The sequence below is a fragment of the Misgurnus anguillicaudatus genome, chromosome 21, assembly GCF_027580225.2.
Source record: "Misgurnus anguillicaudatus chromosome 21, ASM2758022v2, whole genome shotgun sequence".
NCBI classification, from domain to species: domain Eukaryota; kingdom Metazoa; phylum Chordata; class Actinopteri; order Cypriniformes; family Cobitidae; genus Misgurnus; species Misgurnus anguillicaudatus.
In genome coordinates this window covers 16181739-16205709 of record NC_073357.2, presented here as the reverse complement: position 1 = coordinate 16205709, position 23971 = coordinate 16181739, and the positions used below count along the sequence as shown (strand labels likewise).

General features: G+C 41.3%; 18 non-coding genes and 4 pseudogenes across 18 annotated transcripts; all 22 read left to right on the top strand.

The window, feature by feature from the left end:
• The first annotated feature begins 408 nt into the window (after positions 1 to 408).
• On the top strand, positions 409 to 527 carry LOC141356903 (5S ribosomal RNA). Its single transcript, XR_012363375.1, has one exon. It is a non-coding gene; the product is annotated as a 5S ribosomal RNA (ribosomal RNA).
• A 133-nt stretch (positions 528 to 660) lies between these two features.
• Positions 661 to 779, top strand: LOC141354015 (5S ribosomal RNA; annotated as a pseudogene).
• A 154-nt stretch (positions 780 to 933) lies between these two features.
• On the top strand, positions 934 to 1052 carry LOC141354327 (5S ribosomal RNA; annotated as a pseudogene).
• A 141-nt stretch (positions 1053 to 1193) lies between these two features.
• On the top strand, positions 1194 to 1312 carry LOC141357464 (5S ribosomal RNA). The gene has a single exon (XR_012363951.1). It is a non-coding gene; the product is annotated as a 5S ribosomal RNA (ribosomal RNA).
• A 663-nt stretch (positions 1313 to 1975) lies between these two features.
• LOC141354375 (5S ribosomal RNA) lies at positions 1976 to 2094 on the top strand (annotated as a pseudogene).
• A 153-nt stretch (positions 2095 to 2247) lies between these two features.
• Positions 2248 to 2366, top strand: LOC141358374 (5S ribosomal RNA). Its single transcript, XR_012364869.1, has one exon. It is a non-coding gene; the product is annotated as a 5S ribosomal RNA (ribosomal RNA).
• A 141-nt stretch (positions 2367 to 2507) lies between these two features.
• On the top strand, positions 2508 to 2626 carry LOC141354900 (5S ribosomal RNA). Its single transcript, XR_012361329.1, has one exon. It is a non-coding gene; the product is annotated as a 5S ribosomal RNA (ribosomal RNA).
• Positions 2627 to 2759: 133 nt separating this feature from the next.
• On the top strand, positions 2760 to 2882 carry LOC141354423 (5S ribosomal RNA; annotated as a pseudogene).
• Positions 2883 to 7215: 4333 nt separating this feature from the next.
• LOC141356011 (5S ribosomal RNA) lies at positions 7216 to 7334 on the top strand. The gene has a single exon (XR_012362452.1). It is a non-coding gene; the product is annotated as a 5S ribosomal RNA (ribosomal RNA).
• A 141-nt stretch (positions 7335 to 7475) lies between these two features.
• On the top strand, positions 7476 to 7594 carry LOC141356010 (5S ribosomal RNA). The gene has a single exon (XR_012362451.1). It is a non-coding gene; the product is annotated as a 5S ribosomal RNA (ribosomal RNA).
• Positions 7595 to 7734: 140 nt separating this feature from the next.
• LOC141356009 (5S ribosomal RNA) lies at positions 7735 to 7853 on the top strand. Its single transcript, XR_012362450.1, has one exon. It is a non-coding gene; the product is annotated as a 5S ribosomal RNA (ribosomal RNA).
• Positions 7854 to 7994: 141 nt separating this feature from the next.
• On the top strand, positions 7995 to 8113 carry LOC141353379 (5S ribosomal RNA). The gene has a single exon (XR_012360476.1). It is a non-coding gene; the product is annotated as a 5S ribosomal RNA (ribosomal RNA).
• Positions 8114 to 8254: 141 nt separating this feature from the next.
• Positions 8255 to 8373, top strand: LOC141356008 (5S ribosomal RNA). Its single transcript, XR_012362449.1, has one exon. It is a non-coding gene; the product is annotated as a 5S ribosomal RNA (ribosomal RNA).
• Positions 8374 to 8514: 141 nt separating this feature from the next.
• On the top strand, positions 8515 to 8633 carry LOC141357642 (5S ribosomal RNA). The gene has a single exon (XR_012364129.1). It is a non-coding gene; the product is annotated as a 5S ribosomal RNA (ribosomal RNA).
• A 121-nt stretch (positions 8634 to 8754) lies between these two features.
• On the top strand, positions 8755 to 8873 carry LOC141356007 (5S ribosomal RNA). The gene has a single exon (XR_012362448.1). It is a non-coding gene; the product is annotated as a 5S ribosomal RNA (ribosomal RNA).
• A 140-nt stretch (positions 8874 to 9013) lies between these two features.
• LOC141356005 (5S ribosomal RNA) lies at positions 9014 to 9132 on the top strand. Its single transcript, XR_012362446.1, has one exon. It is a non-coding gene; the product is annotated as a 5S ribosomal RNA (ribosomal RNA).
• Positions 9133 to 9273: 141 nt separating this feature from the next.
• Positions 9274 to 9392, top strand: LOC141356004 (5S ribosomal RNA). The gene has a single exon (XR_012362445.1). It is a non-coding gene; the product is annotated as a 5S ribosomal RNA (ribosomal RNA).
• A 141-nt stretch (positions 9393 to 9533) lies between these two features.
• Positions 9534 to 9652, top strand: LOC141358514 (5S ribosomal RNA). Its single transcript, XR_012365010.1, has one exon. It is a non-coding gene; the product is annotated as a 5S ribosomal RNA (ribosomal RNA).
• Positions 9653 to 9805: 153 nt separating this feature from the next.
• On the top strand, positions 9806 to 9924 carry LOC141357267 (5S ribosomal RNA). Its single transcript, XR_012363749.1, has one exon. It is a non-coding gene; the product is annotated as a 5S ribosomal RNA (ribosomal RNA).
• A 141-nt stretch (positions 9925 to 10065) lies between these two features.
• LOC141354444 (5S ribosomal RNA) lies at positions 10066 to 10184 on the top strand. Its single transcript, XR_012360877.1, has one exon. It is a non-coding gene; the product is annotated as a 5S ribosomal RNA (ribosomal RNA).
• A 129-nt stretch (positions 10185 to 10313) lies between these two features.
• LOC141357736 (5S ribosomal RNA) lies at positions 10314 to 10432 on the top strand. Its single transcript, XR_012364223.1, has one exon. It is a non-coding gene; the product is annotated as a 5S ribosomal RNA (ribosomal RNA).
• Positions 10433 to 10573: 141 nt separating this feature from the next.
• LOC141356003 (5S ribosomal RNA) lies at positions 10574 to 10692 on the top strand. The gene has a single exon (XR_012362444.1). It is a non-coding gene; the product is annotated as a 5S ribosomal RNA (ribosomal RNA).
• Positions 10693 to 23971: the final 13279 nt, after the last annotated feature.

Here is a 23971-nt window from a genome sequence, read left to right as displayed (position 1 = left end):
GCACTTAGCCTTTGGAGGGCAGAATACCAGGTGCTGTAAGCATTTAATTCTTTATTTAATTAATTATTTAATTATTTATTCATATACATTTTTTCCAGAAATGCATCCTTTCTGTAGCGTTCGCCGATGGCATGGCGTTGCCACATTAGTCTTGAAGTGGCTCTCGAATCGAGTCAGCGCTCGCTTACGGCCACACCACCCTGATCGCGCCCGCTCTCGTCTGATCTCGGAAGCCAAGCAGGGTCTGGGAATACCAGGTGCTGTAAGCATTTAATTCCTTATTTAATTAATTATTTAATTATTTATTCATATAATTTTTTCCAGAAATGCATCCTTTCTGTAGCGTTCGCCGATGGCATGGCGTTGCCACATTAGTCTTGAAGTGGCTCTTGAATCGAGTCAGCGCTCGCTTACGGCCACACCACCCTGAGCACGCCCGCTCTCGTTTGATCTCGGAAGCCAAGCAGGGTTGGGCCTGGTTAGTACTTGGATGGGAGACCGCCTGGGAATACCAGGTGCTGTAAGCATTTAATTCCTTATTTAATTAATTATTTATTCATATAATTTTTTTCCAGAAATGCATCCTTTCTGTAAGCGTTCGCCGATGGCATGGCGTTGCCACATTAGTCTTGAAGTGGCTCTCGAATCGAGTCAGCGCTCGCTTACGGCCACACCACCCTGATCGCGCCCGCTCTCGTCTGATCTCGGAAGCCAAGCAGGGTCGGGCCTGGTTAGTACTTGGATAGAAGACCGCCTGGGAATAGCAGGTGCTGTAAGCATTTAATTCTTTATTTAATTCTTTATTTAATTAATTATTTATTTAATTATTCATATAATTTTTTTTCCAGAAATGCATCCTTTCTGTAAGCGTTCGCCGATGGCATGGCGTTGCCACATTAGTCTTGAAGTGGCTCTCGAATCGAGTCAGCGCTCGCTTACGGCCACACCACCCTCAGCACGCCTGCTCTCGTCTGATCTCGGAAGCCAAGCAGGATCGGGCCTGGTTAATACTTGGATGGGAGACCGCCTGGGAATACCAGGTGCTGTAAGCATTTAATTCTTTATTTAATTAATTATTTAATTATTTATTCATATAAATTTTTTCCAGAAATGCATCCTTTCTGTAAGCGTTCGCCGATGGCATGGCGTTGCCACATTAGTCTTGAAGTGGCTCTCGAATCGAGTCAGCGCTCGCTTACAGCCACACCACCCTGATCACGCCCGCTCTCGTCTGATCTCGGAAGCCAAGCAGGGTCGGGCCTGGTTAGTACTTGTATGGGAGACCGCCTGGGAATACCAGGTGCTGTAAGCATTTAATTCTTTATTTAATTCTTTATTTAATTAATTTTTAATTTAATTATTCATATAATTTTGTTCCAGAAATGCATCCTTTCTGTAAGCGTTCGCCGATGGCATGGCGTTGCCACATTAGTCTTGAAGTGGCTCTCGAATCGAGTCAGCGCTCGCTTACGGCCACACCACCCTGAGCACGTCCGCTCTCGTCTGATCTCGGAAGCCAAGCAGGGTCGGGCCTGGTTAGTACTTGGATGGGAGACCGCCTGGGAATACTGCCCTACAAAGCAAAAGCGCAGTAACTACGCATTTGGTCAAAATTGAGTTAAGGGTTCAAATGGGCTTTGTGAGATCTGTTGTGTCTTGTGACAAAGTCTCCTGGTTCAATTTTGTCCCATTTCAGAGAAACGTGTGTGCCAAAATTGCAGTAACATGTTTTACTGGCTGGTGTAAAAAACTTTAAAGCCATTTATCTCAGTTTTAGTGTTTGCGTAGATACTGCACTTAGCCTTTGGAGGGCAGAATACCAGGTGCTGTAAGCATTTAATTCTTTATTTAATTAATTATTTAATTATTTATTCATATACATTTTTTCCAGAAATGCATCCTTTCTGTAGCGTTCGCCGATGGCATGGCGTTGCCACATTAGTCTTGAAGTGGCTCTCGAATCGAGTCAGCGCTCGCTTACGGCCACACCACCCTGATCGCGCCCGCTCTCGTCTGATCTCGGAAGCCAAGCAGGGTCGGGCCTGGTTAAAACTTGGATAGGAGACCGCCTGGGAATAGCAGGTGCTGTAAGCATTTAATTCTTTATTTAATTCTTTATTTAATTAATTATTTATTTAATTATTCATATAATTTTTTTCCAGAAATGCATCCTTTCTGTAAGCGTTCGCTGATGGCATGGCGTTGCCACATTAGTCTTGAAGTGGCTCTCGAATCGAGTCAGCGCTCGCTTACGGCCACACCACCCTGAGCACGCCCGCTCTCGTCTGATCTCGGAAGCCAAGCAGGATCGGGCCTGGTTAGTACTTGGATGGGAGACCGCCTGGGAATACCAGGTGCTGTAAGCATTTAATTCTTTATTTAATTAATTATTTAATTATTTATTCATATAAATTTTTTCCAGAAATGCATCCTTTCTGTAAGCGTTCGCCGATGGCATGGCGTTGCCACATTAGTCTTGAAGTGGCTCTCGAATCGAGTCAGCGCTCGCTTACAGCCACACCACCCTGATCACGCCCGCTCTCGTCTGATCTCGGAAGCCAAGCAGGGTCGGGCCTGGTTAGTACTTGGATGGGAGACCGCCTGGGAATACCAGGTGCTGTAAGCATTTAATTCTTTATTTAATTAATTATTTATTCATATAATTTTTTTCCAGAAATGCATCCAATCTGTAAGCGTTCGCCGATGGCATGGCGTTGCCACATTAGTCTTGAAGTGGCTCTCGAATCGAGTCAGCGCTCGCTTACGGCCACACCACCCTGAGCACGCCCGCTCTCGTCTGATCTCGGAAGCCAAGCAGGGTCGGGCCTGGTTAGTACTTGGATGGGAGACCGCCTGGGAATGGCTCATGACCCCCGCAAGTCCCTATCCTGGGTCCCGATCACCTTGGAAAAAGCCAAGTAAACAGATCAGTAGGACGGTGGAGGGAGGACATGTGTTAGATTTTGGTGGGGCCAAATAGAGGTCAATGTTTTCTCACTTCAGAACATCAATTCTAAATTTACTGTTCTTTTTATGTTTTTGTGAGTAAGACCATGAAGACTAGAATCTTTGACTTCAATGTTTTATTAAGTATAATATGATGTCTGTCACTTAATGTAACATACATCATGCTTTAATGAAAACAATAAAAAAACAAGCAATGTAACAAATGTTTTTGCTCATATCTATTTGATGTATGAATGGATGCACTTTACAAATAAACTTGAGACTTTTAGTTACAATGTTTGCAAGATCACTGAAAAAATCTAAGAAGCTATATTAGGGCTACTTGAATAAAGTGTAATTTGCTCATATCTGAGATATTATTCACTCTATATGCCCTATTCGCCCTCTAGAAAGCATGAAAAATGTACACATAAAATGGCCTTAATGGAATTTTAGAAAAATACTTAATCTTTACCATACTGGTAAGTAATTCAGCCTCTGCTATACTCAATACAGTTTCATGTGACAGTCTTTACCTCTATTAAGTGGACAAATGGAGAACAAGAGAGAGGAATCATATATTCGGAAACATTCTTTTTTTATTTGTTCAACAATATATATCTATAGAAATAAATAAACAACACAACAATAATAACAATAACACAGGTCACAAGGTAAACAGAATAGAATTTACATTAATTATTAAGTAATTTAGCAGAAAATAGCTAAATAGGTACTAATAAGTTATTATTTACAGGATTCTTTTTAAGATTTATACATGTACACATTGAACAATATACAATATAAGTACAATCAGTGTTGGGGAAAGTTACTTTCCCCAATACTGTGTACAATATATACAAGGGGATGAAGTAAACTAGGTCTGATCCAGGTCTGAACCAGGTACAAGCCATACCCCAGAAATCTGCTATTGTGATTTGGGGGATGTAGTTGGCCCTCTAATTGTTATTTGTCTTCATTTTTAGTTCTTCATCTACTACACTTTTGAAGTGTTCGAAACTGTTGAACACAACACCTTCAAAACCTGAAGTGGTGGACTTTCTAGTTGCTGGGCAATACGTAAATATTTTTCGGCTACTTTCAGCAGCCTTGTCTTTGGACGGCGTGTACCTGCCCACCACACTGGGGTACTTGGTAGGCCCCACAAGGCTTCGGGGATTTATGAGGCTTGATTGGTCTGGATGTCAGCGCAGGAGGCGGTGCGAAAGGTATGAACCCTTGACTGCTGGATGCCCCACAGAGCATCATGGATGGTCCCTGTGGCTATGCAGGAACCACTACAAGGACAGGTGCTTTTGACGCTCTGGATGGGATGTACGTGGCCACAGGGGGTTTAGGTTGAATGGGCCGGTTCACAAACTCTTCCACATCTATCCTGCAAAAATAAATCATACATGCGATGATGAGTTTAATTCATAAGAAATAATGGGTATGACTATCAATTTACATGGTTTGTTGTGTTTAAGTTTAAACCATTCAGCTGATGAATTCAGTTATGTTCACATGTAAGCAATAAGGTATGAGAGGCTGTGCTGTATCGTGAATAAGTAACGGCTGAAGGGGTTGCAGGCACTCCGCTTCGTGTCACTTATTCACGACACAGCACTTGCCTCAAGTACCTTATTGCTTTTATAAAAAAGTTACCACACAATATTAAAGTTAAAAAATGTGTTAGTGCAACTTTAATGAAGTTATATCAGTAAAAGCATTTCTTCCGCTAGAAAAAATAGTCCCTGACCGTGAACAAGAACGTTCCAATGTGTAATATGCATGAAAGCTCACATAAAAACAACAAACTGATCTCAAACTTTGTCTCATTCTATGTTTATGTTTATACGTTTGGTTGCTAATGGTTTTACAGCTTACCTCCGCTTCTGATCATGCCTTTTTCCAGCTGCATGACATAGGCTCTGGTACTGAACCTGAGGTCGATCTGGAGCTGGAAGGGATTCTGACAGAGTAGGAGCTGCTGGCATTGGTTCTTCTGACAGCACTCGTTGGTGGGGTTTCACCTTTGGCATTACGGTTGCCCTGTAGTTAGCCTTGGCATTCAGATTGGGCAGTTGAGGAGCATCATATCATTCTTGTTGTAGGCCAGCACTGCACTTGCAAGGGCACTCATAAACACCCCATAGTTGGCATGGCTCTGTTTGATGACAACAGCATCCCAGCGTGCAGCCAGTGTCGGATGTCCAGTCGGATCACAGTGCCCTTCTGTGCCCAGTCCCTGAACAGATTCTCCAGGAAGGATGAAGCACTGTCACAATAAAAATTTTCAGCATGTGTTCTTTTTTTTTTTTTTGACAAATATTATCAGGGTATATGTATGTGTTATTACCTACCGACAACAGTTGTTATCTGCATATATGACAGCTGGTGCAGGAGCCCTAGCTCATTCAAAGAGGGCCATCAGACCTTTGGCCATACGTCTGTAGCACCCCTCAGACTCAGCTGCCACCACCACTGTGGTCAAGAACTGGCCCCACTCGTTCAGCACACTGGTGATATACTGCATGGTGCCCTGGCCATCACCATATATCTTCTTAAGGACCTGGAAAACACAAAGCAGAACATTCATTTGATAGTTTCTATCAATAACCTGTCTGCCCAATATAATTGATATGAATTACAATGCATGTACATTTTGTATCCATCACATTTGAACGCTGAACAGTGAGGCCAAAGTCCCTTATTCAAAACAATAGGTTTGCTCAAGTCATTTTAAAGTGACTAAACAAATATTAAGTCTACTGAACTTCATGAATTTATACAATACACATACCTTTTTTGTGCCATCAATGCAGAGGATTTCTCCAGACATCTTCTCCATCTCCATGATCATGTGCGCACGCCTCAGCACACGGGCACAAGGAAGGGGAGACCGGGGCAGAGGAGGGGTGTAAGTACCAACAGCTTTGACAAAGGACAGGATGCTCTTCTGAGACGATGCAGATCCATCCGTACACTGCAGCTTGGCCTCTCCCTGCCTGTACAGACGGATGCATGGGTACAGGTGTTGTTTTTGGTGGCTGCTCAGATGCTTTTTCACTGAGAAGCTTTTCCCACACACTTCACACACATGTTCCTTTGGAAGATGAAGCTGCATGTGCCGAGTCAGGTTGGACTTCACAGAGAAACTCTTGTCACGCACTTGTGTCCCTCCACATCCATGATTTCTATTTGTTGTAATAAAACAGAAACATATTCAGATTGGTTTCTTCTTTTCAAACTGTACAGGGGACTAAACACTGGAAAACCAGGAGATGCAAAACATGTACACAAGTAACAGTACTGCTAATACTATTACTTAAAGTAGAACTAAAAAGGTATTTTATTGATGTTATCAGATTTACTTTTTAATGTGATATTTCATATGATTAGCTGAAAGTACAAAAGGTAATGGTTTTATAATTGTAGACTTTATTTTTGCTTGCCTTGTGTTTTCAGTGTTTTAACATGTTATTGACTGTTAATGGATTATCATATTGTACAGTATGTAGTCAGTCAATTCCAACAGGAAAAACTGGCATTAGTATTACTAGCAATAAGTAAAATCTACCTGTATTTGGATAGTAGTGTTAGTCTTAATGTCCAGCCCTGATTGTGTTTGGGTATTTCCAAAGTATTTAATTTGAGTAAAATATTACAAAGACTCGAATAACTGCAGTTTACGATACACGTTAGCAGTTAACTTAGATGGGCGATTATATTTTCTCTATTAAAGCTTTTAAAACTTTAATAACTTTGTAATTACTGCACGTAAATCCACGCGAATCCATACAAAAAACGGTTAGAAAGCATTTATATGAATATACTGGTAAATATACTCGACTTACCTCTTGTTTGCTGTAACCGATCTCAATCAAACGATGATAATAGTGTTATTTACGTTTGTCACTCGCGTGATGCACTTAATATTCAAAGCAACGGCGCCATCTGATTGGTGGGTTGAGGAAGCGGCCTGCTCAACAGAGCTCAGTGATTGGTTGGTTGAGCAGCTCAACTTGCTCAACGGCGCTCAATGATTGGTCGGCATAGGGACTTGGAGGAGAGAACGCCTGGGAATACCAGGTGCTGTAAGCATTTAATTCTTTATTTAATTCTTTATTTAATTAATTATTTAATTAATTATTTAATTATTTACTCATATAATTTTTTTCCAGAAATGCATCCTTTCTGTAAGCGTTCGCCTATGGCATGGCGTTGCCACATTAGTCTTGAAGAGGCTCTCGAATCGAGTCAGCGCTCGCTTACGGCCACACCACCCTGAGCACGCCCGCTCTCGTCTGATCTCGGAAGCCAAGCAGGGTCGGGCCTGGTTAGTACTTGGATGGGAGACCGCCTGGGAATACCAGGTGCTGTAAGCATTTAATTCTTTATTTAATTAATTATTTAATTATTTATTCATATAATTTTTTTCCAGAAATGCATCCTTTCTGTAAGCGTTCGCCGATGGCATGGCGTTGCCACATTAGTCTTGAAGTGGCTCTCGAATCGAGTCAGCGCTCGCTTACGGCCACACCACCCTGAGCACGCCCGCTCTCGTCTGATCTCGGAAGCCAAGCAGGGTCGGGCCTGGTTAGTACTTGGATGGGAGACCGCCTGGGAATACCAGGTGCTGTAAGCATTTAATTCTTTATTTAATTAATTATTTAATTATTTATTCATATAATTTTTTCCAGAAATGCATCCTTTCTGTAAGCGTTCGCCGATGGCATGGCGTTGCCACATTAGTCTTGAAGTGGCTCTCGAATCGAGTCAGCGCTCGCTTACGGCCACACCACCCTGAGCACGCCCGCTCTCGTCTGATCTCGGAAGCCAAGCAGGGTCGGGCCTGGTTAGTACTTGGATGGGAGACCGCCTGGGAATACCAGGTGCTGTAAGCATTTAATTCTTTATTTAATTAATTATTTAATTATTTATTCATATAATTTTTTTCCAGAAATGCATCCTTTCTGTAAGCGTTCGCCGATGGCATGGCGTTGCCACATTAGTCTTGAAGTGGCTCTCGAATCGAGTCAGCGCTCGCTTACGCCCACACCACCCTGAGCACGCCCGCTCTCGTCTGATCTCGGAAGCCAAGCAGGGTCGGGCCTGGTTAGTACTTGGATGGGAGACCGCCTGGGAATACCAGGTGCTGTAAGCATTTAATTCTTTATTTAATTAATTATTTAATTATTTATTCATATAATTTTTTTCCAGAAATGCATCCTTTCTGTAAGCGTTCGCCGATGGCATGGCGTTGCCACATTAGTCTTGAAGTGGCTCTCGAATCGAGTCAGCGCTCGCTTACGGCCACACCACCCTGAGCACGCCCGCTCTCGTCTGATCTCGGAAGCCAAGCAGGGTCGGGCCTGGTTAGTACTTGGATGGGAGACCGCCTGGGAATACCAGGTGCTGTAAGCATTTAATTCTTTATTTAATTAATTATTTAATTATTTATTCATATAATTTTTTTCCAGAAATGCATCCTTTCTGTAAGCGTTCGCCGATGGCATGGCGTTGCCACATTAGTCTTGAAGTGGCTCTCGAATCGAGTCAGCGCTCGCTTACGGCCACACCACCCTGAGCACGCCCGCTCTCGTCTGATCTCGGAAGCCAAGCAGGGTCGGGCCTGTTTAGTACTTGGATGGGAGACCGCCTGGGAATACCAGGTGCTGTAAGCATTTAATTAATTATTTATTCATATAATTTTTTTCCAGAAATGCATCCTTTCTGTAAGCGTTCGCCGATGGCATGGCGTTGCCACATTAGTCTTGAAGTGGCTCTCGAATCGAGTCAGCGCTCGCTTACGGCCACACCACCCTGAGCACGCCCGCTCTCGTCTGATCTCGGAAGCCAAGCAGGGTCGGGCCTGGTTAGTACTTGGATGGGAGACCGCCTGGGAATACCAGGTGCTGTAAGCATTTAATTCTTTATTTAATTAATTATTTAATTATTTATTCATATAATTTTTTCCAGAAATGCATCCTTTCTGTAAGCGTTCGCCGATGGCATGGCGTTGCCACATTAGTCTTGAAGAGGCTCTCGAATCGAGTCAGCGCTCGCTTACGGCCACACCACCCTGAGCACGCCCGCTCTCGTCTGATCTCGGAAGCCAAGCAGGGTCGGGCCTGGTTAGTACTTGGATGGGAGACCGCCTGGGAATACCAGGTGCTGTAAGCATTTAATTCTTTATTTAATTAATTATTTAATTATTTATTCATATAATTTTTTTCCAGAAATGCATCCTTTCTGTAAGCGTTCGCCGATGGCATGGCGTTGCCACATTAGTCTTGAAGTGGCTCTCGAATCGAGTCAGCGCTCGCTTACGGCCACACCACCCTGAGCACGCCCGCTCTCGTCTGATCTCGGAAGCCAAGCAGGGTCGGGCCTGGTTAGTACTTGGATGGGAGACCGCCTGGGAATACCAGGTGCTGTAAGCATTTAATTCTTTATTTAATTAATTATTTAATTATTTATTGATATAATTTTTTTCCAGAAATGCATCCTTTCTGTAAGCGTTCGCCGATGGCATGGCGTTGCCACATTAGTCTTGAAGTGGCTCTCGAATCGAGTCAGCGCTCGCTTACGGCCACACCACCCTGAGCACGCCCGCTCTCGTCTGATCTCGGAAGCCAAGCAGGGTCGGGCCTGGTTAGTACTTGGATGGGAGACCGCCTGGGAATACCAGGTGATGTAAGCATTTAATTATTTATTTAATTCTTTATTTAATTAATTATTTAATTATTTATTCATATAATTTTTTTCCAGAAAAGCATCCTTTCTGTAAGCGTTCGCCGATGGCATGGCGTTGCCACATTAGTCTTGAAGTGGCTCTCGAATCGAGTCAGCGCTTGTTTACGGCCACACCACCCTGAGCACGCCCGCTCTCGTCTGATCTCGGAAGCCAAGCAGGGTCGGGCCTGGTTAGTACTTGGATGGGAGACCGCCTGGGAATACCAGGTGCTGTAAGCATTTAATTCTTTATTTAATTAATTATTTAATTATTTATTCATATAATTTTTTCCCAGAAATGCATCCTTTCTGTAAGCGTTCGCCGATGGCATGGCGTTGCCACATTAGTCTTGAAGTGGCTCTCGAATCGAGTCAGTGCTCGCTTACGGCCACACCACCCTGAGCACGCCCGCTCTCGTCTGATCTCGGAAGCCAAGCAGGGTTGGGCCTGGTTAGTACTTGGATGGGAGACCGCCTGGGAATACCAGGTGCTGTAAGCATTTAATTAATTATTTAATTATTTATTCATATAATTTTTTTCCAGAAATGCATCCTTTCTGTAAGCGTTCGCCGATGGCATGGCGTTGCCACATTAGTCTTGAAGTGGCTCTCGAATCGAGTCAGCGCTCGCTTACGGCCACACCACCCTGAGCACGCCTGCTCTCGTCTGATCTCGGAAGCCAAGCAGGGTCGGGCCTGGTTAGTACTTGGATGGGAGACCGCCTGGGAATACCAGGTGCTGTAAGCATTTAATTCTTTATTTAATTAATTATTTAATTATTTATTCATATAATTTTTTTCCAGAAATGCATCCTTTCTGTAAGCGTTCGCCGATGGCATGGCGTTGCCACATTAGTCTTGAAGTGGCTCTCGAATCGAGTCAGCGCTCGCTTACGGCCACACCACCCTGAGCACGCCCGCTCTCGTCTGATCTCGGAAGCCAAGCAGGGTCGGGCCTGGTTAGTACTTGGATGGGAGACCGCCTGGGAATACCAGGTGCTGTAAGCATTTAATTCTTCTATCTCCGCAGCAGAGAGAGCCTGTTCACGCACAGTCACTATACCTGTCGATAGCATCAGCTATGAAAGTTATGTAGTGCAACTTGAGCTTTTGATAAGACTGGTGAAGGAAGCAACTGGAGCTTTGATAAATTGGGAGAGATGGACTCCAACGTCGGAGAGAGCAAATCTTGATAGTCGTGTTAGAAAGCTGAAAGATTTTAGCAACGAGCTTGAAGCAAGAAAAGCTGAATTTGCATGGGCTCGGAGCGCAGCTGAGGCTGATCGAGCAGCAGAAACTAATACAGGGAGAAATCTGGATAGCGCAGCATCTGCAGCACAAATTATGCCAGTGGTTAAACTTAGACCCACAAGTTTGCCTAAGTTTAGTGGGATTAAGAGAGATTTCTACCGCTGGAAAAAGGACTGAGAAAATCTACAGAGTCAAGGAGAGCCCACTGGATCAGCTGAGGTTAAAAAAATCCAGCTTGTGGACAGCATTGATGAAAAGATTGCTAAAGAACTCAGATTATCTTCTTATAACACTGCAGCTGACATATTCAGGGTCTTAGAAAACCGTTTTGGAGATAAAATCTCCATTGCCATGGAAATTGTTGAGGAGTTGGAGAGAGTCCCAGCTGTAAGAGGAAATCAGACCAGAAGAGAGATAGAATTAATCCAAATGGTTGAAAAAGCACTGACAAATCTCACAGATCTGGGAAATATTGGTGCAATAAAGAACCCACTCGTAATAAAGTCCATTGAGAGCAAGTTGCCAGACTATGTGAAAAGGGACTGGCTGGGCTGCATGACAGATCCTGCAAATGGCATCACACCAGAGAACCACTTCGATGCACTGTTAGAGTTCCTAAAGAAAGAGGAAGCCATTCTTGAGAAGCTGGATCATCTCAAAATTTCAGATAGAGCGAAAAAGCCAGAAAGGAGATCTGAGAGGAACTATGCTTTTACTAGGTCGACAAAGAAAGTTTCTACAAAGGGTGGGTGCATTGTGTGTGGAGTGGAGAAACACAGAGACAAGATTTTCTTCTGCAAAAAGTTTAGAGAACTAAAACTAGCAGAGAAGAGATATATTGTGGGAAAGCTGGGAGCATGTAAAAAGTGCTTAGGATGTCATGAGGATGATGACAGGTGTAGCGACAGTTACCTTTGCAGAAACAAAGATTGTAAAAGAGGGTCCTTGTCAGACCATCATTACTTCCTTTGTTCAAGAGGGGAACTCAAGAACATAAGTGAAGGCAAGGCTGTCACCAGGAATCCTAGAAAAGGCAACAGACTGACCGAAGAACAGGAGGAATTCTTGGCTGGACTCTCACCAGAAATGGCAGAAAAGTGCAAGAAAGCATTCACCAACAAAGTTAAAGCAGTAAGCTGCTCTAATCAAAACCTGATGGGATTGTTGGATGAAAGTGGGCTAGAAGAGCTTCCTGTTATCATGATGCTGATGGAGGTAACCTCAAATGCAGGCCAGAAACTTGGTACTCTGAATGACTTGGCATCTGACACAAATTATATTACAAAAAAGATGTCAGCGAGTGTGAGTAAGTGTGAGTGGGTTTGAGTGGTTGTGAGTAACTGTGAAAGTAAGTGTGAGCAAGTGTGTCAATGTGAGTGAGTGTGAGTAAGTGTGAGTGAGTGTAAATGTAAATGTCAGTAAGTGTATAAATGTGAGTAAGTGTGAGTGTAAGTGTGAGTGAGTTAGTGTAAATGAGTGGATGTGAGTAACTGTGAGAGTAAGTGTGAGCAAAATGTGTCAATGTGAGTGAGTGTGAGTAAGTGTAAGTGAGTGTGTATGTAAGTGTTAGTAAGTGTGAGTGTGAGTAAGTGTGTAAATGTAAGTGTGAGCAAGTGTGTCAATGTGAGTGAGTGTGAGTAAGTGTGAGTCAGTGTGAATGTGAGTGTAAGTGTGTAAAGGTGAGTAAGTGTGTAAATGTAAGTAAGTGTGAGTGGATGTGAGTGGGTGTGAGTAAGTGTGAGAGTGAGCAAGTGTTTCAATGTGAGTGAGTGTGAGTGAGTGTAAATGTGAGTGTTAATAAATGTGTAAATCTGAGTAATTGTGAGTGTTAGTGTGAGTGAGTTAGTGTAAATGAGTGGGTGTGAGTAACTGTGAGAGTAAGTATGAGCAAGTGTGTCAATGTGAGCCAGTGTGAGTAAGTGTAAGTGTGAGTCTGAGTAAGTGTGTAAATGGGAGTAAGTGTGTAAATGTCAGTGAGTGTGAGTAAGTGTGAGTGTAAGTGTTAGTAAGTGTGTAAATGTGAGTGTGTAAATGTAAGCGAATGTGAGTGTGTAAATGTGAGTAAGTGTGTAAATGTCAGTGAGTGTGAGTAAGTGTAAGTGTGAGTAGGTCTGTAAATGTGAGTAAGTGTGTAAATGTCAGTGAGTGTGAATGTAAGTGTGAGCAAGTGTGTAAATGTGAGTGAGTGTGAGTAAGTGTGTAAATGTGAGTAAGTGTGTGAATGTCAGTGAGTGTGAGTAAGTCTGAGTGTGATTAAGTGTATAAATGGGAGTAAGTGTGTAAATGGGAGTGAGTGTGAGTAAGTGTGAGTTTGAGTAAGTGTGTAAATGTGAGTAAGTGTGAGTGGGTGTGAGTAAGTCTGAGCAAGTGTGTCCATGTGAGGGAGTGTGAGTCAGTGTGAATAAAAGTGTTAGTAAGTGTGTAAATGTGAGTGTGTAAAAATAAGCAAGTGTGAGTAAGTGTGAGTAAGTGTGTAAATGTGAGCAAGTGTGTAAATGTCAGTGAGTGTGAGTAAGTGTGAGTGGGTTTGAGTGGTTGTGAGTAACTGTGAAAGTAAGTGTGAGCAAGTGTGTCAATGTGAGTGAGTGTGAGTAATTGTGGGATTTGATTTTGTTTTATTAATCGTGCTGTTTATAATCTTAATTTATGTGTATTGTTACAACAATGATTTCTGTGCTGACCACAAGAAAGTTGTCTGTGTGTGTGTGTGTGTGTGTGTGTGTGTGTGTGTGTGTGTGTGTGTGTGTGGGAGCCGGGGGGCTGTAAAAAGCCCTGAAGGGAAAACACACAGAACAGATGGTTTCAATAAACAAGTTGTTTGTTTTATAACTATGTTATATTTAGAGAAAGTGAAAATTAGTATGTTTAACTAATGAATGCATTTAACCAATTCATGAACAATGGAGTATTGTTGTGTTGTTGAATAATTATGTTTTACATATTTACTGCCTACATTTCATGATCATTGCTAAAAGTGTTAAAGTTACAAAGATGTCCAAATAAGGACTGTAGAAATTGATTTTGTTCCATTTTATATTTCTTTAATTAATCATTTTATTCTACAAACACTGTGTGTTTCATATATGCATTGAGTTATTACGTAAAAATGAGGTGTTTGTGTTTGAGAGTGGAAAGCTACCAGCTTGGGTGTGTGTGTAGAGGCTGCAAGGGGGGATTAGCTAGGAATGTGCATCTGATAATCATTCAAGATAAAAGGGGCCTAAGGGAAAACATACTGAACAGATGTTTTTTAATGATGATAAAGTGTTTGCTTAGAAGTAGTATTGCAGTAAAAGATTTAATATGTGTTTATCTATCTAAAGAAGTTAATGTGTGCCTTATTCATATAACCAATTTTACGAATAATGAAATTATGTCATGATATTGAAATGTGTTCTACATAATAATCACTTTTATCTTACAGTTTGTTTTTTATGAATAAATGAATGTTTTATTAATGATTTGTTTTTAAGAAAGCATTATAAAATGCTATGTGAAGTCAATCATATGTAAAGTGGAAAAGTACTGACAAACTGCAGGACTCTCAAAGTTGGGGGAGAGCAGTTGTTTTTTCCTTTGTCTGTGTGTTTATCTTTGCCTATAGGCTAAAACTAGGTGTGGTGAGGGAGTCAGATTCACGAGGAAAAGCAGCCTTTGTGGGTGGAGATTCTAAGAAGAAGATCGACGTCACATACTCTATAAATAGTTGTTTTCCCAAATGCTGGGGGTTGTTGCTTGCCGATTGTGGCCTTGAAACAACCCGGCGCGCTGTAAAACTTTTTCATATCTGATCAATAAATATTCAATTTAGATATTTGTGTCTTTCTCCATTGATAAACATGCTTCGGACGCCTTAAAGTCCAACAGTAAGTGTGAGTGAGTGTAAATGTAAATGTCAGTAAGTGTATAAATGTGAGTAAGTGTGAGTGAGTTAGTGTAAATGAGTGGATGTGAGTAACTGTGAGAGTAAGTGTGAGCAAATGTGTCAATGTGAGTGAGTGTGAGTAAGTGTAAGTGAGTGTGTATGTAAGGGTTAGTAAGTGTGTAAATGTGAGTGAGTGTGTAAATGTGAGTGAATGTGAGTAAGTGTGAGTGTGAGTAAGTGTGTAAATGTTAGTAAGTGTGAGCAAGTGTGTCAATGTGAGTGAGGGCGAGTAAGGGTGAGTGTAAGTGTTAGTAAGTGTGTAAATGTGAGTGTGTAAATGTAAGCGAATGTGAGTAAGTGTGTAAACGTGAGTAAGTGTGTAAATGTCAGTGAGTGTGTAAATGTGAGCGAGTGTGAGTAAGTGTGTTAATGTGAGTAAGTGTGTAAATGGGAGTAAGTGTGTAAATGTCAGTGAGTGTGAGTAAGGGTGAGTGTAAGTGTTAGTAAGTGTGTAAATGTGAGTAAGTGTATAAATGGGAGTAAGTGTGTAAATGTCAGTGAGTGTGAGTAAGCGTGAGTATAAGTGTTAGTAAGTGTGTAAATGTGAGTGTGTAAATGTAAGCGAATGCGAGTAAGTGTGTAAATGTGAGTAAGTGTGTAAATGTCAGTGAGTGTGAGTAAGTGTGAGTGTGAGTAAGTGTGTAAATGTGAGCAAGTGTGTGCGAATGTGAGTAAGTGTGTAAATGTGAGTAAGTGTGTAAATGTCAGTGAGTGTGAGTAAGTGTAAGTGTGAGTAAGTGTGTAAATGTGAGCAAGTGTGTAAATGTCAGTCAGTGTGAGTAAGTGTGAGTGTGAGTAAGTGTGTAAATGGGAGTAAGTGTATAAATGGGAGTAAGTGTGTAAATGTCAGTGAGTGTGAGTAAGCGTGAGTATAAGTGTTAGTAAGTGTGTAAATGTGAGTGTGTAAATGTAAGCGAATGCGAGTAAGTGTGTAAATGTGAGTAAGTGTGTAAATGTCAGTGAGTGTGAGTAAGTGTGAGTGTGAGTAAGTGTGTAAATGTGAGTGTGAGTGAGTGTGAATGTAAGTGTTAGTAAGTCTGTAAATGTGAGTAATTGTGAGTGTAAGTGTGAGTGAGTTAGTGTAAATGAGTGGGTGTGAGTAACTGTGAGAGTAAGTGTGAACAAGTGTGTAAATGTGGAGTGAGTGTGAGTAAGCGTGAGTATAAGTGTTAGTAAGTGTGTAAATGTGAGTGTGTAAATGTAAGCGAATGCGAGTAAGTGTGTAAATGTGAGTAAGTGTGTAAATGTCAGTGAGTGTGAGTAAGTGTGAGTGTGAGTAAGTGTGTAAATGTGAGTGTGAGTGAGTGTGAATGTAAGTGTTAGTAAGTCTGTAAATGTGAGTAATTGTGAGTGTAAGTGTGAGTGAGTTAGTGTAAATGAGTGGGTGTGAGTAACTGTGAGAGTAAGTGTAAACAAGTGTGTAAATGTGGAGTGAGTGTGAGTAAGTGTGAGTGAGTGTAAATGTAAGTGTTAGCAAGTGTGTAAATGTGAGTTAGTGTGTAAATGTGAGCGAGTGTGAGTAAGTGTGTAAATGTGAGTAAGTGTGAGTGGGTGTGAGTAAGTGTGAGCAAGTGTGTCAATGTGAGTGAGTGTGAGTCAGTGTGAATGTAAGTGTTAGTAAGTGTGTAAATGTGAGTGTGTAAATGTAAGCAAGTGTGAGTAGGTGTGTAAATGTGAGCAAGTGTGTAAATGTCAGTGAGTGTGAGTAATTGTAAGTGTGAGTAAGTGTGTAAATGGGAGTAAGTGTGTAAATGTCCGTGAATGTGAGTAAGTGTGAGTTGGTGTGAGTGGGTGTGAGTGTAAGTGTGAGCAAGTGTGTCAATGTGAGTGAGTGTGAGTGAGTGTAAATATAAGTGTGTAAATGTGAGTAATTGTGAGGGTAAGTGTGAGTGAGTTAGTGTAAATGAGTGGGTGTGAGTAACTGTGAGAGTAAGTATGAGCAAGTGTGTCAATTAGGCTTTTCACACCTGAAATTGTTAACCCTGGGTTATTCTAAAACCAGGGTTAACGGAATCCTGAGTTATTTTTCTCATGTTTCACACTGTTCAAACTTAACCAGGGATTAAGAGATAAACCTGGGCATTCATAATTTGACGTTTCACACTGTGCATTCCAAAACCCTGGGTCAGGAGTCTCCAACACAGCTCCAACACACCTGTATGTAATTATCAAGCAACCCTGAACACCTTGATTGGCTGCTTCAGCTGTGTTTAATTAGGGTCATAACATTCTAACCCTGCTTCGTTTCACACTGCATGCGTTTGGCACCGCAATGCGAGGTTAACACCACAAATGCGCTGCTAACCCTGCTCCGGAGCAGGGTTTCATAACCCTGGGTAAAAAACGGTGCTAACACTGCTTTCAAATTACAGGTGTGAAACGCTCCTTAACCCAGGGTTAAAAGCGGGGTTTAGAACGAAGATAACCCAGGGTTAAGCGCAGTGTGAAAACCCCTAATGTGAGTAAGTGTGAGTGAGTGTGAATGTAAGTGTTAGTAAGTGTGTAAATGTTAGTGAGTGTGTAAATGTGAGCGAGTGTGATTAAGTGTGAGTGTAAGTGTGTAAATGTGAGTAAGTGTGAGTGGGTTTGAGTAAGTGTGAGCAAGTGTGTCAATGTGAGTGAGTGCGAGTAAGTGTGAGTGAGTGTGAATGTAAGTGTTAAAAAGTGTGTAAATGTGAGTGAGTGTAAATGTGAGTTAGTGTGTAAATGTGAGTGAGTGTGAGTGGGTGTGAGTAAGTGTGAGAGTAACTGTGAGCAAGTCTGTCAATGTGAGTGAGTGTGAGTGAGTGTGAAAAGTGTTAAAAAGTGTGTAAATGTGAGTAATTGTGAGTGTAATTGTGAGTGAGTTAGTGTAAATGAGTGGGTGTGAGTAACTGTGAGAGTAAGTGTGAGTAAGTGTGTAAATGTGAGTGAGTGTGTAAATGTGAGCGAGTGTGAGTAAGTGTGAGTGTGAGTTAGTGTGTAAATGTGAGTTAGTGTGAGTGGGTGTGTGAGTAAGTGTGTAAATGTGAGTGAGTGTGTAAATGTGAGCGAGTGTGAGTAAGTGTGAGTGTGAGTTAGTGTGTAAATGTGAGTTAGTGTGAGTCAGTGTGACTGTAAGTGTTAGTAAGTGTGTAAATGTGAGTGTGTAAATGTAAGCAAGTTTGAGTAAGTGTGAGTAAGTGTGTAAATGGGAGTAAGTGTGTAAATGTCAGTGAGTGTGAGTAAGTGTGAGTGTGAGTAAGTGTGTAAATGTCAGTGAGTAAGTGTGGGTGGGTTTGAGTTGTTGTGAGTAACTGTGAAAGTAAGTGTGAGCAAGTGTGTCAATGTGAGTGAGTGTGTGTAAGTGTGAGTGAGTGGGAATGTAAATGTCAGTAAGTGTGAGTGTAAGTGTGAGTGAGTTAGTGTAAATAAGTTGGTGTGAGTAACTGTGAGAGTAAGTGTGAGCAAATGTGTCAATGTGAGTGAGTGTGAGTGAGTGTGTATGTAAGTGTTAGTAAGTGTGTAAATGTGAGTGAGTGTGTAAATGTGAGTGAGTGTGAGTAAGTGTGAGTAAGTGTGTAAATGTGAGTAAGTGTGAGTGGGTGTGAGTAAGTGTGAGAGTAAGTGTGAGCAAGTGTGTCAATGTGAGTGAGTGTGAGAAAGTGTGAGTCAGTGTGAAAGTAAGTGTTAGTAAGTGTGTAAATGTAAGTGAATGTGTAAATGTGAGCGAGTGTGAGTGTAAGTGTGTAAACGCGAGTAAGTGTGTAAATGTCAGTATGTGTGAGTGTGAGTAAGTGTGTAAATGTGAGCAAGTGTGTAAATGTCAGTGAGTGTGAGTAAGTGTAAGTGTGAGTAAGTGTGTAAATGGGAGTAAGTGTGTAAATGTCAGTGTGTGTGAGTAAGTGTGAGTGAGTGTGTAAATGTCAGTGAGTGTGAGTAAGTGTGAGTGGGTTTGAGTAACTGTGAAAGTAAGTGTGAGCAAGTGTTTTAATGTGAGTGAGTGTGAGTAAGTGTGAGTGAGTGTGAAAGTAAATGTCAGTAAATGTGTAAATGTGAGTAAGTGTGAGTGTAAGTGTGAGTGAGTTAGTGTAAATGAGTTGGTGTAAGTAACTGTGAGAGTAAGTGTGAGCAAATGTGAGTGAGTGTGAGTAAGTGTGAGTGAGTGTGTATGTAAGTGTTAGTAAGTGTGTAAATGTGAGTGAGTGTGTAAATGTGTGCGAGTGTGAGTAAGTGTGAGTGGGTGTAAGTAAGTGTGAGAGTAAGTGTGAGCAAGTGTGTCAATGTGAGTGAGTGTGAGTAAGTGTGATTCAGTGTGAATGTAAGTGTTAGTAAGTGTGTATATGTGAGTGAATGTGTAAATGTGAGCGAGTGTGAGTTTAAGTGTGTAAATGCGATTAAGTGTGTAAATGTCAGTATGTGTGAGTGTGAGTAAGTGTGTAAATGTGAGTAAGTGTGAGAGGGTGTAAGTGTGAGAGTAAGTGTGAGCAAGTGTGTCAATGTGAGTGAGTGTGAATGTAAGTGTTAGTAAGTGTGTAAAGGTGAGTAAGTGTGAGCGTAAGTGTGAGTGAGTTAGGGTAAATGAGTGGGTCTGAGTAACTGTGAGAGTAAGTGTGAGCAAGTGTGTCAATGTGAGTGAGTGTAAGTGAGTGTGAATGTAAATGTGAGTAAGTGTGTGAATGTGAGTGAGTGTGTAAATGTCAGTGAGTGTGAGTAAGTGTTAGTGTGATTAACTGTGTAAATGGGAGTAAGTGTGTAAATGTGAGTGAGTGTGAGTACGTGTGAGAGTAAGTGTGAGCAAGTGTGTCAATGTGAGTGAGTGTGACTAGGTGGGAGTCAGTGTGAAAGTAAGTGTTAGTAAGTGTGTAAATGTGAGTGAATGTGTAAATGTGAGCGAGTGTGAGTGTAAGTGTGTAAACGCGAGTAAGTGTGTAAATGTCAGTATGTGTGAGTGTGAGTAAGTGTGTAAATGTGAGCAAGTGTGTTAATGTCAGTGAGTGTGAGTAAGTGTAAGTGTGAGTAAGTGTGTAAATGGGAGTAAGTGTGTAAATGTCAGTGTGTGTGAGTAAGTGTGAGTGAGTGTGTAAATGTCAGTGAGTGTGAGTAAGTGTGAGTGGGTTTGAGTAACTGTGAAAGTAAGTGTGAGCAAGTGTTTTAATGTGAGTGAGTGTGAGTAAGTGTGAGTGAGTGTGAATGTATATGTCGGTAAATGTGTAAATGTGAGTAAGTGTGAGTGTAAGTGTGAGTGAGTTAGTGTAAATGAGTTGGTGTAAGTAACTGTGAGAGTAAGTGTGAGCAAATGTGTCAATGTGAGTGAGTGTGAGTAAGTGTGAGTGAGTGTGAATGTAAGTGTTAGAAAGTGTGTAAATGTGAGTGAGTGTGTAAATGTGAGTGAGTGTGAGTAAGTGTGTAAATGTGAGTAAGTGTGAGTGGGTGTGAGTAAGTTTGAGAGTAAGTGTGAGCAAGTGTGTCAATGTGAGTGAGTGTGAGTAAGTGTGAGTGAGTGTGAATGAAAGTGTTAAAAAGTTTGTAAATGTTAGTGAGTGTACAAATGTGAGTAAAAGTAAGTGTGAGTGTGTCAATGTGAGTTAGTCTGAGTGGGTGTGAGTAAGTGTGAGCAAGTGTGTCAATGTGAGTGAGTGTGAATGAGTGAGTGTGAATGTAAGTGTTAGTAAGTGTGTACATTTGAGTAATTGTGAGTTTAAGTGTAAGTGAGTTAGTGTAAATGAGTGGGTGTGAGTAACTGTGAGAGTAAGTGTGGGCAAGTGTGTCAATGTGAGTGAGTGTGAGTAAGTGTGAGTGAGTGTGAATTTAAGTATTAGTAAGTGTGTAAATGTGAGTGAGTGTGTAAATGTAAGCGAGTGTGAGTAAGTGTGTAAATGTCAGTGAGTGTGTAAATGTGAGCGAGTGTGAGTAAGTGTGTTAATGTAAGTAAGTGTGTAAATGGGAGTAAGTGTGTAAATGTCAGTGAGTGTGAGTAAGGGTGAGTGTAAGTGTTAGTAAGTGTGTAAATGTGAATGAATGTGTAAATGTGAGCGAGTGTGAGTGTAAGTGTGTAAATGCGAGTAAATGTGTAAATGTCAGTATGTGTGAGTAAGTGTGTAAATGTGAGCAAGTGTGTAAATGTCAGTGAGTGTGAGTAAGTGTGTCAATGGGAGTAAGTGTGTAAATGTCAGTGTGTGTGAGTAAGTGTGAGTGAGTGTGTAAATGTCAGTGAGTGTGAGTAAGTGTGAGTGGGTTTGAGTAACTGTGAAAGTAAGTGTGAGCAAGTGTGTCAATGTGAGTGAGTGTGAGAAAGTGTGAGTGAGTGTGAATGTAAATGTCAGTAAGTGTGTAAATGTGAGTAAATGTGAGTGTAAGTGTGAGTGAGTTAGTGTAAATGAGTTGGTGTAAGTAACTGTGAGAGTAATTGTGAGCAAATGTGTCAATGTGAGTGAGTGTGAGTAAGTGTGAGTGAGTGTGTATGTAAGTGTTAGTAAGTGTGTAAATGTGAGTGAGTGTGTAAATGTGTGCGAGTGTGAGTAAGTGTGAGTAAGTGTGTAAATGTGAGTAAGTGTGAGTGGGTGTAGGTGTGAGAGTAAGTGTGAGCAAGTGTGTCAATGTGAGTGAGTGTGAGTAAGTGTGAGTCAGTGTGGATGTAAGTGTTAGTAAGTGCGTAAATGTGAGTGAATGTGTAAATGTGAGCGAGTGTGCGTGTGAGTTTAAGTGTGTAAATGCGATTAAGTGTGTAAATGTCAGTATGTGGGAGTGTGAGTAAGTGTGTAAATGTGAGTAAGTGTGAGAGGGTGTAAGTGTGAGAGTAAGTGTGAGCAAGTGTGTCAATGTGAGTGAGTGTGAATGTAAGTGTTAGTAAGTGTGTAAAGGTAAGTGTGAGCGTAAGTGTGAGTGAGTTAGTGTAAATGAGTGGGTCTGAGTAACTGTGAGAGTTAGTGTGAGCGTGTGTTAATGTGAGTGAGTGTAAGTGAGTGTAAATGCAAGTGTGAGTATGTGTGAGTGTAAGTGTGAGTGAGTTAGTGTAAATGAGTGTGTGTGAGTAACTGAGAAAGTAAGTATGAGCAAGTGTGAGTGAGTGTGAATGTAAGTGTAAGTAAATGTGTAAATGTTAGTGGGTGTGTAAATGTGAGCGAGTGTGAGTGGGTGTGAGTAATTGTGAGCAAGTTTGTCAATGTGAGTGAGTGTGAGTCATTGTGAGTGAGTGTGAATGTAAGTGTTAGTAAGTGTGTAAATGTGAGTGTGTAAATGTAAGCAAGTGTGAGTAAGTGTGTAAATGTGAGCAAGTGTGTAAATGTCACTGAGTGTAAGTGTAAGTGTGAGTAAGTGTGTAAATGGGAGTAAGTGTGTAAATGTCAGTGAGTGTGAGTAAGTGTGAGTGTAAGGAAGTGTGTAAATGTCAGTGAGTGTGTGTAAGTGTGAGAGTTAGTGTGAGCAAGTGTGTCAATGTGAGTGAATGAGTGTGAATGTAAGTGATAGTTAGTGTGTACATTTGAGTAATTGTGAGTTTAAGTGTAAGTGAGTTAGTGTAAATGAGTGGGTGTGAGTAAATGTGAGAGTAAGTGTGGGCAAGTGTGTCAATGTGAGTGAGTGTGAGTAAGTGTGAGTGAGTGTGAATTTAAGTGTTAGTAAGTGTGTAAATGTGAGTGAGTGTGTAAATGTAAGCGAGTGTGAGTAAGTGTGTAAATGTGAGTAAGTGTGTAAATGTCAGTAAGTGTGTAAATGTGAGCGAGTGTAAGTAAGTGTGTTAATGTGAGTAAGTGTGTAAATGGGAGTAAGTGTGTAAATGTCAGTGAGTGTGAGTAAGGGTGAGTGTAAGTGTTAGTAAGTGTGTAAATGTGAGTGTGTAAATGTAAGCGAATGTGAGTAAGTGTGTAAATGTTAGTAAGTGTGTAAATGTCAGTGAGTGTGAGTAAGTGTAAGTGTGTGTAAGTGTGTAAATGTGAGCAAGTGTGTAAATGTCAGTCAGTGTGAGTAAGTGTGAGTGTGAGTAAGTGTGTAAATGGGAGTAAGTGTATAAATGGGAGTAAGTGTGTTAATGTCAGTGAGTGTGAGTAAGTGTGAGTATAAGTGTTAGTAAGTGTGTAAATGTGAGTGTGTAAATGTAAGCGAATGTGAGTGTGTAAATGTGAGTAAGTGTGTAAATGTCAGTGAGTGTGAGTAAGTGTGAGTTAGTGTGTAAATGTGAGTGAGTGTGAGTGAGTGTGAGTAAGTGTGAGAGTAAGTGTGAGCAAGTGTGTCAATGTGAGTGAGTGTGAGTGAGTGAGTGTGAATGTAAGTGTTAGTAAGTGTGTACATTTGAGTAATTATGAGTTTAAGTGTAAGTGAGTTAGTGTAAATGAGTGGGTGTGAGTAACTGTGAGAGTAAGTGTGGGCAAGTGTGTCAATGTGAGTGAGTGTGAGTAAGTGTGAGTGAGTGTGAATTTAAGTGTTAGTAAGTGTGTAAATGTGAGTGAGTGTGTAAATGTAAGCGAGTGTGAGTAAGTGTGTAAATGAGAGTAAGTGTGTAAATGTCAGTAAGTGTGTAAGTGTGAGCGAGTGTGAGTAAGTGTGTTAATGTGAGTAAGTGTGTAAATGGGAGTAAGTGTGTAAATGTCAGTGAGGGCGAGTAAGGGTGAGTGTAAGTGTTAGTAAGTGTGTAAATGTGAGTGTGTAAATGTAAGCGAATGTGAGTGTGTAAATGTGAGTAAGTGTGTAAATGTGAGTGTGTAAATGTAAGCGAATGTGAGTTACAATGTAAGTGTGTAAATGTCAGTGAGTGTGAGTAAGTGTGAGTAAGTGTGTAAATGTGAGCAAGTGTGTAAATGTCAGTCAGTGTGAGTAAGAGTGAGTGTGAGTAAGTGTGTAAATGGGAGTAAGTGTATAAATGGGAGTAAGTGTGTTAATGTCAGTGAGTGTGAGTAAGTGTGTAAATGTAAGTGTGAGTGGGTGTTAGTAAGTGTGAGCAAGTGTGTCAATGTGAGTGAGTGTGAGTCAGTGTGAATGTAAGTGTTAGTAAGTGTGTAAATGTGAGTGTGTAAATGTAAGCAAGTGTGAGTAAGTGTGTAAATGTGAGTGAAATTAAGTGTCAGTGTCAATATGCGTTAGTGTGTAAATGTGAGTGAGTGTGAGTGGGTGTGAGTAAGTGTGAGAGTAAGTGTGAGCAAGTGTGTCAATGTGAGT